This window comes from Neodiprion virginianus, chromosome 4 (assembly GCF_021901495.1).
Source record: "Neodiprion virginianus isolate iyNeoVirg1 chromosome 4, iyNeoVirg1.1, whole genome shotgun sequence".
In the NCBI taxonomy this organism is placed as follows: Eukaryota; Metazoa; Arthropoda; class Insecta; order Hymenoptera; family Diprionidae; genus Neodiprion; species Neodiprion virginianus.
The window spans coordinates 7,866,786-7,886,339 of NC_060880.1; the positions used below are offsets into that span (position 1 = coordinate 7,866,786).

Below are 19,554 nucleotides of genomic sequence, written 5' to 3' on the forward strand. Positions count from 1 at the left end.
TCTACACAATCGTTCTACTGGCCGTCACTCTTTTTAATCCAATTTGTTTATTATTATTTTTCCGCCCTTTGTTTCTAGGCATTTCATTATACTTTGAATGCGGAACGCTGCTGAATGAATGTGATATCAAATTCTATTCATTGTCCCCGGTTATAATTGAAATTTTTTTTAATGCGGCTCAAGAACTCGCTGCTGACGTTATTTATGGAAAGTTTTACTTTATCTTGCTATGCAGGTACGAATGCGCCGAAGTTTTCAGTGCAAATCTACCAGTCCCGTATTTCATTATTTTGAGTTTCTAGCTGTTGTAAGTGAAGAAAAGTGTATTTGTTTAAATTTATGAAAAAGCATTGATTTTCTGTAAGGCAATATCAACTGTTACGAAAAGCACGTTATTTCTCTTCAAAATCAGATAACAATTATGCTACTCCCTTCAGTTCAGTTCAAACAAATTCAAAATGCCGACGGAAGAATGCAAATTCACATAATTTCGCATCTTGCTGAAAATGATACTAGCCTTTGCAAATTTTTTCAGAGTACTTACGCCTTTGCCGTTTTCTGCACCTGACGAACGATCCGAGTTTGTTCGAACATCTAAGATAATCTCGCTGATCCCGCAGGACCGAAAACTTTTACCAATCAGGCCTTGACGCTCCCCGCATCCAATTTAGGCCTGCAAGTCCTTTTAGAATTAACAAAGCCCGAAATATCGCGTGGAAGTGCTTTAAAGCGGTTTAGCACGCAAACTCGAATCCCCCAAAATTGTTGGACGGCTTCGGTTCAGAACCGAACTAATCCCCCGTGTTACATTTTACGGCTTAAGCCCAACTAAAACAAATTCAAGGGTTCGAAGCGAGGCCGATACGCCGTCAACCTTTTATTTTCAATCTGGAAATTACTTCCAATTACGCCGCCCATCGTCTCTTAACGATATCATTCTGGCATTTCAGTCACGAAATATAATCCATACCTTTCAATTTTCTGGGAGAGTGTTTGTCTGTTCAAATGAAAATAAAATATGGCTGACTTTTGGGAAAATTTGATGCTTCTGCAAAATGCCTGCGGATTTTTAAGGGTGTTTGTAACTACAAAAATTTTTGAAAAAAACCTTCTCTTTTCTTGCACAATCAATTTAATCTCCTGAAAATATTTTAAACTCACGACAGTTTTAAGTTCGTCCAGTTTTTATGAGTACAATAATAGCTCATTATATTCGTGATTATGTGCTTCATCGATCGATTGAAACAGGATTCTGATACGAACAATATTTTTTGTTTTTTACCAATAACATACAGTTTTCATTGATTGATTAAATATTTTTCAACTCTCAGTTCGGACAAAATTCACCCCAATTAATTTTGACTGCATCTTCGAGTCTCTGTTATCCATTTTTTCACGTTAAAACTTTTTTTTGTTTAGACTTATATTTTTTAGGTCACAGTGCTTATCGCCTCATGGATGAGTTTTCTTTTCGTTATTTTTGAAACTTGTTACGAGTCTCGTTTGCATTTGTTTTCGATTCTTTTTTTTTTTTATTTTGTAGAAATACAATCATGGCTTCCGTGTTATCGATCAAAGAGAACAATGCAGCCTCGAGTTGTGCGAGCATTATACATATATAACTGCTAAGCTTGGTCGTAACAATGACGGAATGTTTCAGCTCTTTTTAAATCCGTTTTCCAGATCCTACAAATGCGGGGCTTCTTCCATGGGTTCAGAGTCGATTTCTGCCTCGATATTTTTAATTCTGATCCCGGAATACGGCTACAATACACTTTAAGAGAAATTATTCACGCGGATTTTTCAATTTGCATTATTATTACATTCTTGCAAATCATCTACAACTTTCTATACAAATCCGAGATTTTCCCTGAGCGAAAAACTTGCAATACATCGATGATCAAATGATGCGGTGTCTGTTAAATTCACTAGATGGACACCAAATTATTTTAAAGAATTTACCGTATTTGTAGATTGAGTTCATTGATTTGTTGGTGGGCAGAATCGTGGGAGGTTGATAATGATCAAACATTTAAAATATTTAAAAAACATCGATTTCATAACTTTGAAATGGCGTCAAGTTTAAATAATAGTAATATGTTTGTCTTTACGTTATAATAACGAACTTTAGCCTCCTAGAATGGTAAAGTTTCAAAGTGAGAGCGCTGAAATTGTATTAAATGAATAAATCGCAGACGTTAGCAAAAAATAATTAATTTTAATGTCATTTTCACGACAGGCACGACAAACTGATTAGGGAACTATTTTTTGTCTCTGACGAGGGTCGCAAAACGTACGACAGCAACAATTTTTTTGCGATTTTCCACCTCAATTAAACCATTTTGCGATATCATAACTGCGGGAAAAATGAAAACACAGAAATCCTTGTCATCCCGTAACTTTTTTGGGGAAATATTTGCATGGTAGAATATTGAGAAATATTGCTTAATGCTGGAAATTTGATATCGGTGAGGCGTGGTTAAGCGGCATGGGAAAACTTGAAAATTTTGCTTTGTCCCCGGTGTTTGGTGTAGGTACATTAAGCCTGTTAAAAGTTACAACAACGAACCAGTAAAGCAGCTCTCTCTAAAGAATAATAACAGCCGTCCTGTTTTGTGCACAATTTTTAGCGGTAATTGATTGTATAATTAACCGTGACATGAAAAAATAATTAATCGATGAACACTCTCTGTAAAAACACGAAATTCCACTCTGCAGTAATAAAAAAATATAACGGATCACGATTAATAATCAATATTTACCGTCATTGAAAAATAACGTGACATGAATTCAGTCGTGAATCATTGGAGCTTTGGCCTCATTTTTATAATATTTTAAAATATTCGTAGTAACAGAATTAGATCACTGTCATTATCAGGTGGTCGGTTATTAAGTATGTACGAGATTTTCGAAATTACAGAAGGATTAACAGGATTCAGTAAAAAATTTGAGCTCCCTAAACGCACCTTTGGAACTTTATTCTACCGTCACTGTAATTCTTCACCTGCACTTGAAACGAAGTTTCCATTTTCCCAAGCTCGTCCTTGAAATATAGGTATTTTTGATTACGCACATAAAAAGTTTCTCAACTATTCTAACGACTGTAAAACAGTTGAATAGTTTAAAAACTATAAAAAGTTTCATAAACTTCGATTATAAGTGAAACTGTTCTGAAATGATTCTTGAAATTCGAACGAATTATGAGCATCGTTATCTAGAAATTGTTTGAAAAATGTTCACCTGTTTCGAAAGCTTTATACTGAGATTCAGAAGAAAACGTTGTTTATTTTCAGATTCTTAGAAGTTTGGCAATTTTGTAGAGAAGAATAATGAAAATTATGGAACAAATTTTGATGAAAATTGTTCCAATGTATCTAACAATAAATTCCTGGCGGTGAGTCGTTTGAAAAAATAGCCATAAAATTTTCAAACAAAACTTTTAAACTCTGAATAGAATTGTTCTTTGCAATTTCATATAAAAAGTTTACACAAATCATTTGAATTTCGATAATGTTTTAGAACAGGCTTGGATATAATCATTGTCTGGGGACTTTAAACAGGCTTTTCACAGTCCTTTACTGCAGCTGTAAAAATCGTAAAAAAAAAAAACGATGGTAAATTACGTTCGTAATTCCATCCAGGGTATATGATTAAAACTAAAACTTGGACAATTATCGCGTGCCTAGATGCAAAGCTTGGAAGTTTTCTTGCCGAAGTACATTCTCTCTCTCTCTCTCTCTCCTCTCTCTCTCTCTTTATTTCTGTTTTGGTTTGCCATCCAACAGCACGTAGGTGCTGGGATAACGTCTTCCTTGTTGGACCCGAGCAGGTAAACGATGTCTGCCCGTAATAAGCGAAGCGTTAAACCAAGTTAAGCCGCGTTGCGAAGCGACACCTCGCATAGCATGCAAATTGAATATGTCCTACGATGTTTGGGATCACCGTGCGCTGCATTCTCCAAAGTATGCGTGAATACACGCGCGCACTTACGGCATACGTGTGCATTTATATAGGTATATACAAGTAGTCGTAATCGGGTGGAAGTAGGAAGTGCTGATCCCTCCAACGTCGCAGGATATACTTTGTACAATATACATATACCTGCACCTATCCTGGATGGGAAAACAACTGTGCTTCGGTGGAGATAGTTGGCCTTAGAACCAACTCGCTAACTAACCAACTTCTCAGCCGTTAACTAACTGTCCCCAAGAACTACTTATATACAAACCTGAATTGCGCGTACCTGCACCTATAGACGGGGAGGCCACGTACCTTTGGATTCGTGAGTTGATTGGACTGCTGCAGGCCTTGCTGATTTTCTTTTTATCCATTCCTCAGATTTCGTTGCGTGGTTCAATCAAGAGATACTTACTTCGTCATTTCTTATTGCTAGCTTCCCCCTTACCGACACTCTGTATGATTCGGAGAAAATAGAAGTCGTTGTAATAATTTCCAAAAAGGAAAAGTTGAGCTTTTTACTTGGTACTGTAAAAAAAAAACAAATTCCTTTCCAATAGTTGTTAGAAAATTTTTATAAAATGGGGATCGTTACAACAACGGCTTGAGTACTGATAGATTCACAAAAAATTATAATGGGCCTGGGTACACATTTTCTGGACATTGCAACGTTAAATATGTTGCTTCAGATTTTACTACATTTTCGAAGTTGTATTGGACTGGAACTTCTAATTACCGTAACGATTTCAAGTAAATATAGGAAGTATAACATCTTCCCGCATGAATTTACTTCGCGTATGGCAAGAAAACAAATTGTGGTCAAAACCGTTTACTCTTGCTCCTAAAATAAGAGAAAAAAGTCTGATCCAGGTCCGTCAACTTTTTCTTATAATTTAGTTTCGAGAAGAAACGTTTCGAGGTCTAGAAAATCACCTTTGACTATTTTCACATTGACGTATGGGTGTGTGACCAATTTTTGTGGGACAAATTTTTGTGATTTTCATCTCAATACATGCAATCCCTCCTATAAGCTTAGAACTGATTACATTTTTTTGGGACTTTGTGTAGCAGTTTCTTTCATTGCTAAAGAATTTTTATATCCCGGTTATTGATTTGTTGCTTGTACATTTCTACTGCTATTTTGAGCCAGAATTACAGAGTAATTTTTTTCTGCTTGACCAGTTCTTTAAATCTTACTTTTTACCGTGAATTTTAATCTAGACAATGACAATTGCAGATATTGTAGACTTATTGTCCATCAAGAATTAAAAAATCATCATGAATTTTCAACGATTCCATTTATCAGTCAGAGTTGAACCTGTCGTTCTTGTCATTTCTTTGGGCAGATTTAAAAGTTAAACGCGGCAACGGTCTTTTTGGTTTCTAAACTATTTTGTCTAAATTGATTCCATCAGGATTCGGATTGCATTTGTTCGTTGTTGTTGTTGTTAATTGATAGAGTCCAGATTGGAAACGGCAATTCAAAGTTAATTGAGTTCGATTTAATTGAAACTATCGCTCGATTCTGATATGCAAAAACAAGTTAGAAATCACACATGTAAGTAATAGGAGGAGAGTTCCGTTTTTAATAACTGTAGATAATTTTATTGGAAAATAGTGATGCAAAGCACGAATTCGAGTCATACGATTCATTGTTGTTTCTGCGACAAATTGCGTTCGACTGACTTCATCCTTCCAGCTATTGTCATCCTATTTTGTTCACACATTCCTTCGTGTACTACCAATAAACGGAATTATACTCTTTCATTATTACCGAGCGAGCAGAGTTCCTGACACGACAAAAGTTCGTAATAATCGTTTTATTGTTGCACGCTGGTAGGATCAGAAACATTTCACTTGTCAGATTTCAATGTATCAGAGCTAATTTTGTTTCTAAATGGATTCTCATCAAGGAATTTGTTTCGTAACTTTGACACGGTCTCTAATAAAGTACATAAATAATTTACAATTCACACTATCTGTAATAACTTGTCGTCACAAATTTTGTCTGGTTAATTGATCGTGAATAACGAAAAAGAAAATAAAGGGAACTTTATTAAGATTCAACGTCCTTAGACGTTTTATGAATCAAAGAAGAGCTTATACGGTATCTAAAGCGATCGGGCTTTTCTATTTGTAATTCATAAACTTAAATACATTTCCCATCTATTACCGGGGTGTATAAATAATTTCATTCGAATTCAAGCTAAATGAGTTACATTCAGAGCAGTTGACTCGTCTGATATAATTTTTTTGAATCCGATACAATTTGACCACAATTTCTAATTTCAATGCTTTTTCGCCCGGTACCTATACGCCAGGTAAATACACACGGAAGCCAGTCTGCAAGTGAAATGTTCTAATCAGTTTGATGCAGACCGCGTAACGTGTACGTGGTTGGCTCTTCACTTACGGTTGACTAATCGCCGATAGGTGGATGCCCGAGGGCCGACAATAGCGATGTATAAACGCAGGCGTGCGCGATTTCAGGTAAGCAAATTGACGCTGCAATCCTTTGATGCTGCAAGGATGCAAGGATATTAGCTGGAAGGCTTTGTGCCGTCATGGCGTACCGCGTTGCGGATGAATTTCATTCGATTCAACGACACACCGTCGTATTGTATCGACCAGCGGGGTTCGACTCGCGTTTGATTTAATCGTGCGTAGACGCCCCTCAATATTTCGTTGGCAGGCATAACGCCAAATCGCACCATAGTCAGCCTTTACCGACGGAGTAAAACATCACTTATTTTCGCTATTACCTAGTCGCGTAATTGCGCTGTCAGTCTATTACATAATATAGTCTATACTATAGATTATAGTAGAAGCCTATATAGTCCAATACTATAGACTATAGTGTAGTATAGTATGGTATAGTAGGTTATATAGTTTACTACTATAGACTATAGTGTAGTATAGTATGGTATAGTAGGTTATATAGTTTACTACTATAGACTACAGTCAGTCTTTACCGACGGAGTGAAATATCACTTATTTTCACTATTACCTAATCACTAATCGTACTATAGTCAGTCTTTACCGATGGAGTAAAACATCACTTATTTTCACTATTACCTAATCGCTTAATCGCACTAGTCAGTCTATACTATAGATTATGGTAGAAGTCTATGTAGTCCAATACTATAGACTATAGTCTAGTATAGTATGGTATAGTAGGTTATATAGTTTACTACTATATACTACAGTCAGTCTTTACCGACGAAGTGAAATATCACCTATTTTCACTATTATCTAATCACTGATCGTGCTAGTCGGTCTACTACTATAGTTTATACTATAGACAGTAGTAGTGGTCTATATAGTCGACTAATGTAGACTATAGTCTAGTATTGTATAGTCTAGTATAGTCTTGTATAATATTGTATAGTATACTATACAATTTACTACTATGAACTATGGTCTGTCTTTACCGACGGAGTGAAACATCACTTACTTTTAGCGTTACTTACGCTTGCGCATCACTAATGCAAAAAAGTTACTTTTAGCACCATTCTACATACAATACCGAAAACGAATATCTGAGGAAAGTTTTGCTTTACGCAGGAATAATGCCAGAAAATGTATAACTCAATTACCACTTGTTGCAGGTATGCATTTCGTGGCGTTATTCTCACTTGAAACAAAAATATTTTCGGATGTTCCTGTTCGGAACTGCATGTAGAATGGCGCTATCGGTAGCTTTTATGTATGGTGATGCGTAAGTGTAGGTAATAATCGAAATAGACGATATTTCACTCGGTCGGTAAAGACTGACTATAACATCATCTTAAGACTCGGGAAAATCACCTGACCAACGGAGTGTGCAGAAGAATTGATTGGATCCATGCTGACCAAATACTTTCTGGGACTCGCTGATGTTGTGGAAACAGAAGGTAACAAAGAAAATGTTGAAGGACATCGCAGAAGGAATTAGTCTCAATTTTTATCCTGTCTTTTTCAATTTCGATAAGGGAAACGACGCACTCTTCAGATTTACGGAAAGGGTTTTGGGTATTTCTAGCATCAATCTTTTTAAGTATGTATAACACTTTGTATTCATATGCGATATGAGTTAATACTTGTTTGTCGGAGTTTTTTGGAAATTCTTGAAAATAAAAATCACCGATCAAATGTTGACCAATTTTTGTGCAAGATTTGAATCCTTTTTGTAGTTTTTTTACTGCAAACTACATTTTTCCTTTGGACTTCAAGAATTTCTGAAAAATAAACCCGGAAAGCAATATCTTCATACAAATATCTGACAACTATTCCTACATCTTATTTCACGAATTTAAAATTTCAATAAGTCAACTTGATTTGAAGTAATCGTTCCGAAAATCTTGAAGAATGATGCGTAAAAATACGGATGTTTTCTTATATTTCGTTTGGCTATAATAAATATGCTACTTTTCATTGAGGAATTCATGCTTGTAATTCAAAATTAGCTACCCTACTTAATTACGTGTATTAATGGTAGTGTTGATATTTAAATATTCATCCATCCTCACTAGTCGTTGTTTATGGTGATTTGAAGCATATTTAGAGGTACGTAAGTAAAACAGTAACTAAATTGAACAGGAGTTTTAAAAAAAGTAAAAAAAGATATCGTAAGTCTTTTTTTTAGAACTAAATGTTTACTTTTATATTCTTTATATTTTGTTTTTTCGTAAAAATTGTTCCAAAACCTGTAAATATGCATATCTTGGATAAAAATAAATCTTGATGTGCTGTAAAAAACACTAGTGTTACATTTTAATCCAACATACCTAAATACCTAATAGAATCATTATTATTTTAAGGGGAAATTAAAAATTACATTTCGTAGTCCTGTGTAATTTTTTTCATTCATTTTGTCAATTTTACCTTCTAGACACCGGATCAATTATAAAAAATATTAAAATCTGCAAGGCGCGTGTCTTGTTCGTGCTAGCCAAGTCGATCTAGTTTTGAATACGTCATACGCTGATTTTCCCAAGTGGTACTTACGACTTCAAATTCGATAAGATAATCCGTCTTTACAGAAATTGGCAGTTAACTAGGGTCCAATTACCTGAATTTAACTAAGTCTGCTAATCATCAAGGAACATTGTCCATTGAAGGTGGTAGCTAGCTACGAGCTCACCCTTGGATTGATTCTGACACATTCAAGGGCACTGGTGTAGTCTGCTACCAGTCGACCAACCTGTTAGCAGACGACGCGGGTGATGCTAAACGTATCAGAATCAATCTAATTTTAAGGGATCGTAAGGAGACCCTCCAGGATTCTCAAAGACATCTGCCGAAGAGGCCACAAGCGTTTCTCCGTGGAAGATGTTGAGGTCGAAAATTGGCTCACAACACAAGAAATCTTTGAAACGTGTTTTCTAAGACTTTCGGTTTTGTCTCTTATCGGTAAACGTTCATCCTTGTGAGAACTCGCTTGCCTCGAAATATTAATCATCTGAAAATGCGAGAGACAGGATTGATAAATAAAAAGTAATTTCGGAAGGTCTCGAACATGGCTGGGAGGTGGTTTCAGTCGCAGAATGGCGACCGCTGATCACCCGCAAGGTTCACATTCGGTAATCATGGTCCATTGTTCGTCGACTGCGTTGGTTGTGACGTGTTTCCAGCATCGATCGGAAGCCTGCGGTTTACGGCTTCTGTTTTTTTTTTCTTTTTTCGCTTTCTCTTATTTCCGCCTCACCTCCAAAGTGTCGCTACATCGTCACGTCCGGTGAAAATCATACCGCGGTAAAAGAATCTAACACTTGTAACGTTACGCCAGTTGTTCCAACGTCGAAGTACGAAGAGTTCCGACTCTTGGTGAAAATGATTTGACTGAAAAATTGACCGTTACATGGACATTGACATCCAATGAGCTGCGACATCCAGTCAAGTTTGGGGAAAAACCTGCAAGAACCTGCCTCGTTCAATGGATCGTAACTCGGAAAAAGCTCTACGTGGCGTTATGTGAAGACTTTGCTCGTTGGCTAGGTCAAACAACTCGCATGCACGGTACAATGTACTGAAAGTACTGGTGCACAAATATGCTGTTCAAGATTAACTTAGAAAATGTTAAGAGGTGGTTGATTGCACCATTGACACGAATAATTGTGATACTCGAAACGACGAGGACTCGTTACGTGACATTCGGAGCCTCGAGCAGAATTCCACTTTTCAAAATTTCATTTTTCGTAACACTGATAGTATCGTCACAACCTGGCTAGTATCCTAGCGTCTACTCATCATTCTGCGGTAATGTTGCAGCCACACAGCCACGCCATAGAAGAGATTCTGTTTCCGCCGAGGGATAATTAGACCGAGTTGGTTGCTGTCGGCGGTGAAGAGGACCTTTGTGTGTCTTTGTAGAGCGGAGTTTCGCGTATAGCTCAGAGAATTAATTGAAACCCCACCACTTCGGGCGAATGAAAATCAAGGGATTATCTAACCCTCGGGCATGGCTGGGAGCACCACTGTACTTTCCAAATACCATTCGCCTTCTTTTTATAATCTTGGCGAGCCCGTTTGCGTTTTGAAATTGGAAAATACTCGACCGAATTACGTCATTTGAATACGCGAAACTAATTATCGCGTGTTCGTCAATTGATCAAAGACACTTTAGATTGTACCGAGGTAATTCGACTTGAGATGTTTCTCAAATTTCTATTTTCGATATTAAGTTTTCAAGTATACCCTTCTTCGTCCGTTCATTTACGAATCTTAAACTCTAAGTGAAATTAGTAATAAAAACGAGTTCAGAGAAACGAATTTATTTTGATATTCAATTAACTCGCTCGTCGCCAAGCGATGTATATATATATATACATATACATATATATATATATACATCACTTGGCGACGAGCGAGTTAATTGAATATCAAAATAAATATATAATATATATATATGTATATATATAGCACATCACACCACTCAGAAGTTTTCCGAGTTTACTTTCCTTGGAAAACTCTGGGAGAGCAATCAACGATTTTATATTAATTTTGGTAATTTTGTTGCACGAATTTAACGAGCTATTATATAAATACTATACAAATATATTCATACATCGGAGATTAAAATTAATTTATCCCAGGTTAGAAATAAATCGAATATTATATCTATACCTAAATACCTACCGCGAACCGTGATGTGATCGCCAGAACCGTGCTGGGAATAATCCTGCAGGCTTATATCGTTCACGTTTCCGAGTTTCTGTCAGGATGAGCAGGAGGAGAACCGAGTTCGAGGATCCGAGCAAGGGGATAAATGGGACCAGAGATATTTTATCCTGACTGTTTTACAGGATGAAATTGTTTCGTGTTGCAGCTTCTTCACGCTCGCGGTAATCTGAAAGTAATCCAGATGAAGTTCTTCGTTTTTTGAATTTTTTTTTCTGTTGCGCAGAAGAGGGCTACAGTTTTATTTCACCAATAAAATCAGATCAAAAACACCAGAGTTTAATCATTTTGCACATTTTGATTATAATACCTTCTTTTAGATTTTTCATATTTTAGCTTATGTTAGCCGAATTTACTCCGATTCATTTCTATCACACAGTAGAGATATTGTTTCATTCATTTTCGGTATATCGTTGGTGTAAATAAAAATTTGCAGTTTTCCGAACTTCTGTTTCAGACGGTGAGGCCCATTTATCCTCCATGGCGTGAAATCGTGCGTATTCACTAAAAATCTTTCGGTGACATCGAAGGTAAAAAATTCGCAGATCTTTACTAACCATTGAAAAACAATAAATCCCTCTGGGTTCCTATGTGGCCAGCTGATGCAAGTTCCGTATCTTCCTCGATGAAATTAGTTTCCGAAATTCCGAAAGTGCAAAAATGAGAAAATTTAAAAATCTGCAACAACGAAATTCGGAATGATTTAAGATTTTCAGTTCCGTGAATTCCTTGCTGGATAAGATTTCATCACTTTGAACTTTCTTTGTTTTGGATTTTCGATATTCTTACGTTCGGAATCCTGGTCACAATGATTTTCCGTCTTTCTGATTCTTTACACCCACTCGTTGAGTAAACTACGCTGTGCGAGTATATTTTAATTTTCGGAATATCACTCTATCGAAACTTTATTTTCCGATATTTTTCTCCACGGGAACTTTACTTTTCGGAACATTGCTCTACAGAAACTTGAATTTCCGGAATCCAGCATTTCGGAACTTTGAGCCGTCGGCTGTCCAACCATTCGCAACTTCGTTGTTTCTTCAAATTTCGATATCTTTACCTCAAGTTTCGCCACCAAATAATTCGGAAACAGGCGCTTTCGTAAATTTTAGAATTTGGAACTTCAATCCAGCCCCGTGGATTTGTTCACACGCCGCCTGCGGAATCACGTTGAACGTGTGCACACATGACGAACGATGTACCGTGTTGTGCAGGTTTGTCGATGCAGCATAAAGTGTTCCGCACGTGCAAACAAGACCCTCGGGGGATGCAGAGCCGATCGTTGATTGTATGCTGTAAACCGGTTAAATTTAACGTTCTAAATTCTATATATTGTAATACGAAAATTTCTATCGCTATCGCGCCTGTACGACATTTACGTTCGAGGTACGAATTGGCACGAAATTCGTTAATCGGTCAAATTTCCCAACAGACATATTTGGGTTCGAATCAGGTCACACGTCGCGTTCTGCGTGCGAAACGAATTGTAAAAAACAAGAATTCAAATTTCAAACCGAGCGGAGTCTATGTTCCTGTGAGACTCTTCGTAGGAGGGAATGCAAAAAAAAAACAAAAAAAAAAAGAAAAACAGAAAGAAAGAAAGAAAAAAAAGGGAAACGAAACAAAACGAAACTTTTTTTTACCCTCGGTCGCTAACGAATCCGGCAATGCGCAGAGCCGCGAGAAACACGATTATGCAAAGATTAAATTTCCAAGTCAAATTTCGAAGTAAGTTTAATTGTCAAGCATATACCTATCCTCGGGCGAATGCTTTATTAGTGCCGCCCCGGATTCTCTCTACCTACCCATACACACACATAATATACTGTCTGCGCATATATAGGTGTATAAATTTTAATTCATATAGAATCTTGGGAAATTCATGAAGGGCATTCAAGTGACCTCTAAGTATTCCAGACTGTCTCATGCGATATGTACATAATATTCTGCAGCATCTCGCTTTTCACTTATTAATTAAACCTAAGCTGCTGTCTCAGCTGCTTTTGTCCGAGATTCATGAATTAATCACTATTAATTTCAAATCCAGTTATTCCAGGCGTTAGAGTTAACGTGGTGGGGTTTTTTTAACACCCGCGGATTAGCATCGTGATCGAAGTATCGGTCGTTTGTTTTCGGAAGGTTGTCGACTCGGATTCGTTGTTTTTATAAATAATGAAGCCGTAAACGTTAAACAATCAGCTATGTACGAAGGTAAGGGAGGGAAAAAACATTTGCAGCTACGGTAATTTCAACGATCCGAATAAACACCTATACCTACCGATTTTATTTGCATATATCAACGGATGAAAGATTTCTGTCGTAAAACCGTTTTCCCGCAGTATAATTAGAAGAGCTTTTATTATACTTCGCACCCGGTGTAGCGAGGCGAAAATTGCTTCAAATATTCTCGCTTTGACGAGACGATAACAACTTGTATAATTGTTTCTCGTAATTCAGTCAAATCTCTCCGATTTTTGACTAATTGACGAGTTACGACAATTAACGTCTGGATAACTAGGCGTTGTGGACGGAAAATTGAAATGGTTTTTTTTTCCATGAATAAATTAACGACTAGACGAATTTTACAGGCATGACGAATGCCGAACAGTTGGTCCTTTCGTCATTCACGGAACGAGATAGACGGTGTCTCAACAGATCGCGATATAAGACTGAAAATCAGAAATAATAATTACCTACGTCGATGAAAAATTTTTAAATCGACAAATGTGTGTTTGCGATGGTGGCTCAAGCAACGATTGTAAAACGTGAAGTTTTGGGAAAGCGTAGATACTCGAAAATCTTAGGCGCAAACTACGTTCGTTAACTTCATTTTTTTACATTGGTATAAATGAACAATAGTAAAAAGAATCCAGTAATGAATAAGATGAATTAACGTAAAAGACATAAAGAACAAGATTATTTCAATCGGAACGCTGCACGCTTATTATGAATAGCAAAAATTTTGATTGATACAGCCTGGAAACCTGAATGTTAAAAAATTGTTTATAAATTTGACTTTCCAGAACTGATGAAAATATGACCACAAGTCTTGAGCAGTTCGAGAATATTACTATAGACTCGCGGAAAAATTTTTGCTTCAGAAATAAAAAAAACAATTAGTCGATGCATTTTGTGAAACATTTTATCGTGTGAACATAATATTTTGTTTTATGTATAAAAATTGATGAAATAATTATTCAAAATCGCGAAGAAATATGGTTGAATAAAATATATTCAAAAATATGAAATCTTCATTTTAATTTAGTCAATTTAACAAAACAATACTTCTTTCATGGAATTATTGGAATATTGAAAACCCGCTGATATATTCAACTAAATCGCTTCGTATTGTTAGCTAAATCTATCGGTGAATAAAGATTGGTTAGTCGAGGAAATAAAGCACTAAAAACGGCCCAACTGTCGATTTTTTGAGCAGTAAGACGGATTTTAATGCGGTTTTTTGCATTCGATTCGTAAGAGCGCCTACAAACTTTGTGAACTAAATTGATTAATTAATTTTTTGAAAATGCATTATGGCATTAATAATATGCATTTTGCAAGTGCACTTCCAAGAGACACTGAATAAAAAATTTGCTACTCGGGGGTTTTTGGGGTCGCTGAACACGAATATCGCCACGGCAACCGTCTCCGAGGTACCTGGTGCCCAGGGTGGACAGTATCAACGTCTTCTCCTAGAGTTTTGGCGAAAATTGTGATCGAATTTGTCGAAACTCGTTGCATGGGGGTTTTTGGGGTCACTGAATACGAATATCGATACGGCAACCGTCTCCGAGGTACGTGGTGCCCAGGGTGAACGTTTCAACGTCTTTTTCTGGAATTATCTTGAGTATTATCATTTTTACCTCAATTAAAGAACATTGTTCTTAATTCAATCACAAATTCGATCACAATTTTCGCCAAAACTCTAGGAGAAGACGTTGATACTGTCCACCCTGGGCACCAGGTACCTCGGAGACGGTTGCCGTGGCGATATTCGTGTTCAGCGACCCCAAAAACCCCCGAGTAGCAAATTTTTTATTTAGTGTCTCTTGGAAGTGCACTTGCAAAATGCATATTATTAATGCCATAATGCATTTTCAAAAAATTAATTAATCAATTTAGTTCACAAAGTTTGTAGGCGCTCTTACGAAGCGAATGCAAAAAACCGCATTAAAATCCGTCTTACTGCTCAAAAAATCGACAGTCCATTGCTTTATTTCCTCGACTAGGTGGAATTTACGAAATCATAAAAGCCACTAATTGATTACCGCTGTCAAGTGATACGTTACATCGTAAGTCTACAAAATTGTTTGTTGAAGGGGTAAAAACTGTCTGTGACGCGTCAAAAATCCTTTCTCGCAAGAGAAGTAAAATGAGCAGTTATTAGAACGAGCTTGAGGTATAATTCTAGTGTAACCACCAAAATTAAATCATTCACTACAAAAATCAATTAAACTTTTGGTTTGCGTGGGTATTGTAACAGTAAAGCTCGCGAGTGTTTGTTCGGCTTATCTGAAAAGTTTGATCCCTTTCACCGAGAAATTTCTCGAAATTTTCCGAGCATAACGACCAGACTTTTTGGGGATCAGACTATTTCGGAGTTTACGATGTCCAGGACATCAATCCAGCAATGTTATTATTATTATAATTGCTATCGGTACTTTCATCACAAATTCGGTTCTGATTGTGATATGAAATAGTCGCTGTTGCTTCGTAGTATATTCTCTGCGATGGGAATAACGGGCGAGAAATATTCGGGTATGATATTGATCTACAAGATCCACCAAATACTAGCCGAAATCATAATTACCTTCGACAAATGCCGACATTATCGAAAAATTTGAAATTAATCCTGTAGACTATTTGGATGTTCGTTCTGGTAAAGTCGGATTCAGAAACTTTTAATCGAATCTATGAATTTATTAACGCCGAACGGTCTTTCACCGCACAAAGTAAAGTTGACAATAGAAAGTATCCAGATATTCCGCTTTGCAAATTAAATTTATCCGGATGATTATGCAATGGTAAAAAATTGAAAATTGCGCCGAAAGAAGAGTATCTTGTCAATTTTATGTAGAATCATTCAGAGTAAATTCGAAACAAAATTTGAAGGTATCGTTGCCGGGAAAATCTGTCTCCATAAACGATGAAAATTGAAGTCATAAAGAGTGTGCAACAAATAGGCTATACATACAAGAAAGACCAAGGTGTCTCTATTCATAATTGAAATCGTGTCAATATGCAGGTTCCAGGGAAAATATGCTTAATTCATGTTGTAGAATTCACTGCTGTATAAAGTTTGCCTCGTATAACTTTGATAAAGTGTGTGGAGTCAGCTAAAATAACTCAAGTGTGCTGCAGATTTTCGCATAAAAAAAATTAAAGTCGAATTTGCTAAAAGTAGGCTGAATAAGAGTACTGTACACATTTTTACCTGCAGATAATCCGTTGGGAAATAAAAAACTTCTCGATCAAGAATTTCAATGAATACTTACTACGATTATAAAAGAAATAAAAGTATTGTACTTCTGAGTTTTAAGCAAGTCGATAAGTCGAATGAAAAAGAAAATGTTTGTACTCTCATAATTTCCTTTACCAAATTGGATAACGCGAATGGCCAAATTACTTTTTCCTCTTTCAAACCATTTTACATTTTCCACGTTTTCTTTATACTTCCCCTCTCTCTCAATTTATTTCCTCTGGTTCCTCTCCTTTTTAAATATATTTTTTCCAGCCCGTGCACATTGTTGGCGCTACAATATCTCTCTTTCTCTCTCTCTCTTTCTCTCTCACCCTCACTCTCTTTCTTTGCTTATCGCAACTTTATCTCCGGTCGTCGGTTTTTCCATCGACTTTTTTTTTTCTTGTAACTCGAATTAGCACGTGCCTAACGTCCATACATACATACATAAATACACCCTCTTGTATACGTCTTATATTTGCATGTAGTATATGAGATATACCGATCCATAATACATGTAAAATGCGTGTGTTTATATATACATATATATATATATATATATATATATATATATATATATATATACACACATATCCAGGCGTGTAGAGGAATACAAGAAGAGACATCGTTCTAATTCGTCTGATCGCCAATTAGCCAATTAAGGGTCTGAAAGTATAAAAATTATCAATTTTAAATTTGACGGGCACTTGCCCATTATTGACAAATTATACGCAGAAAAACGCAGGAAAGATATGAAAAAAACGTGGGACCGACTGCGCAGAAATTATAAAAACAAGTCTATCGTTTTTTGGCCGTAACTCTGGATCCGTTGCACGCAATCGATACCTCTTGCAAAATTAGGTCGATTAGGATTTTCTAACACCGTCGAACCCTTCGCCAAAAATCGAACGGGGCTAGCTTCGTTGGTTCTTTGACAACAAATCTTTAGTCTCCGAATCGATTCGTACGAACCTTTCTAAATCAAATGAATCCTCAGGAATATGCATCATGCATCGTATAACGCAGGGATGAGTAGCTTGATCAGAGCTGAGATCTACTGTTTACTGTCCAGAGTCTCTGCGATCTACCAATTTCAAACATTTACCGTAGAAATGAATGAAATATTTTCTGACACAATCATGTATTCTTTTTTTTGTTTTGCCCCGAAGCTATTAACTATATAGGCCTATATAATAATCGTGATCGACCGATTGGCCATCCCTGATATATAGATCTTCTTAAAATGATTCCTAGCAACGATAGTCCTTTTCTGAAAAAAAAGGGACGGCTATGTGCAAGAAATTCTGAACATCAAAGATAGCTCCGTTTCTTTATTAATGGTGTCTGGTAGTTATTTATCAACATATATGTTATGCAGAGAGTGAATTCCCAACGATTGCCTGCTTCGTCGTCTGCTAAAATTCGATGCGAACGCGGTACAATTCAAGATAGCTATTTGCCAGGGTGACCAACTGTCTCTAACCTCAAACATTTTGACAGTTGATAATCGAGCACAACTGCTAACGAAAATTGTCAAAATTTTTTTGAGGTTATCTTTACGACGACTGGTCACCCTGGCAAAGAGCTGCTCTCGGATTCTAGCGCATGCGCATTAAAATTTAGCAGACGACGGATTATGCAGTCGTTAGAAATTCACTCTGTATATACCTACGAGAGAATCGGAGACTGGGCAGATTCGATTCGAGTAAGTCAAGCTCAGCATGTAGAAGAAAAATTGAGATCATAAAGAAGGAGGATGCGAAGAAGATCCGCCGGAAATATAAGCCAGACAAAATACACTCGGGGAATAAAAGCGAGGATCCTTATCCTGCGCGGAAATACACACGAAGGAGAAAACGTCCTCCGGCATCTGGGTATCATCGCCTCCAAGGCCTGTCAGCACTGACGACTAGGTGAAAAGTTTTTGACTGATTGTTCTCCTCGAACCGAAGACCAGAACTAACCTTTCTTTCGCCCTCCAAGTTGTCCGTCCATTAGACAAACTGCACTAAAAATCGCATCCGCCGCAACAGCGTTTATTCCCTCCTCGATTTCTCTTCTCCTTTCTCTCTCTCTCTCTCTTTGCCTTTCGTTTATTGCTTCGCCAAAGCAGAAAATTATCCGTATATAGAAGATATTTGCCCGAGCCATCTCACACGTCGGTCCCTGAGGAGGATGTAAGAGACGGTGACCGGGGAGTAGCCAGGAAATGGTCTCCAGGATGCAGTGTCTCGCCTCTTACGGGTTCCCAGACTTCTTCGAACCATTTTAACGGACTCGGTAGAATATAGCACGAGAGTAGAACCACCCCGTTATTTCTTTCTCCGTTTCGACTCTCGTCGTGGTCGCGGTTTTGTTCTTTCAGGGTTTCTGGTGTCCCAGAAAATATATATCTATACATATTGCTTTTTGTTCATTAGCTGTTAAGGGGGCTTCGAATGTTTGCTTGTTTGAAAATAAGCTGCAGCTTTGTTATTCTGGAAAATATTCCCATTGTTGCAACGCTTCCAAAGCGTGAATAACTAATGCAAAGTAAAATTTCCCTGGACTTCTCATCGTTTAGCCAACGGGGAATTATTTATCGCAGTCAAAGAATTACTTCCGTCGTGTACAAATTTTTAGGCTTCAACCTTGTCTAGTAACCGAATATGCCTTGTGAATTTGAAGTTTATACCTGTCATATACGATCGCTCCACAGATAATCAAGTCCGATTTAAAAAACAGTGCGTCAAACTGACGGACATTTTATGGAAACCCGATTTTCTTGTTTCCAGAGGTTACAAACAACATGATTTTGTTAAAATTAGTAGAAGTTATTTCTCGACCGAACCCATTTATACTTTTTCTCTGCACTTAGGTAATCGAAAAAAAAAAAAAACGTCGAACGTCGAAAAAAAGTATTTTGACAAAGATAGTAATTGAGTTAATTATATGCAATAATAAACTACAAAAATCAATGATATTATTTGTTGAAACAA

At 36.9% G+C, this 19,554-nt stretch overlaps 1 long non-coding RNA gene across 1 annotated transcript; it reads right to left on the reverse strand.

Moving 5' to 3' along the window:
* Positions 1 to 288: 288 nt before the first annotated feature.
* LOC124303103 (uncharacterized) lies at positions 289 to 18,215 on the reverse strand. Its single transcript, XR_006907836.1, has 3 exons — positions 18,143 to 18,215; positions 6,291 to 6,300; positions 289 to 298 (listed from the first exon to the last, which is right to left on the reverse strand). It is a non-coding gene; the product is annotated as an uncharacterized LOC124303103 (long non-coding RNA).
* Between the last annotated feature and the right edge of the window lie 1,339 nt (positions 18,216 to 19,554).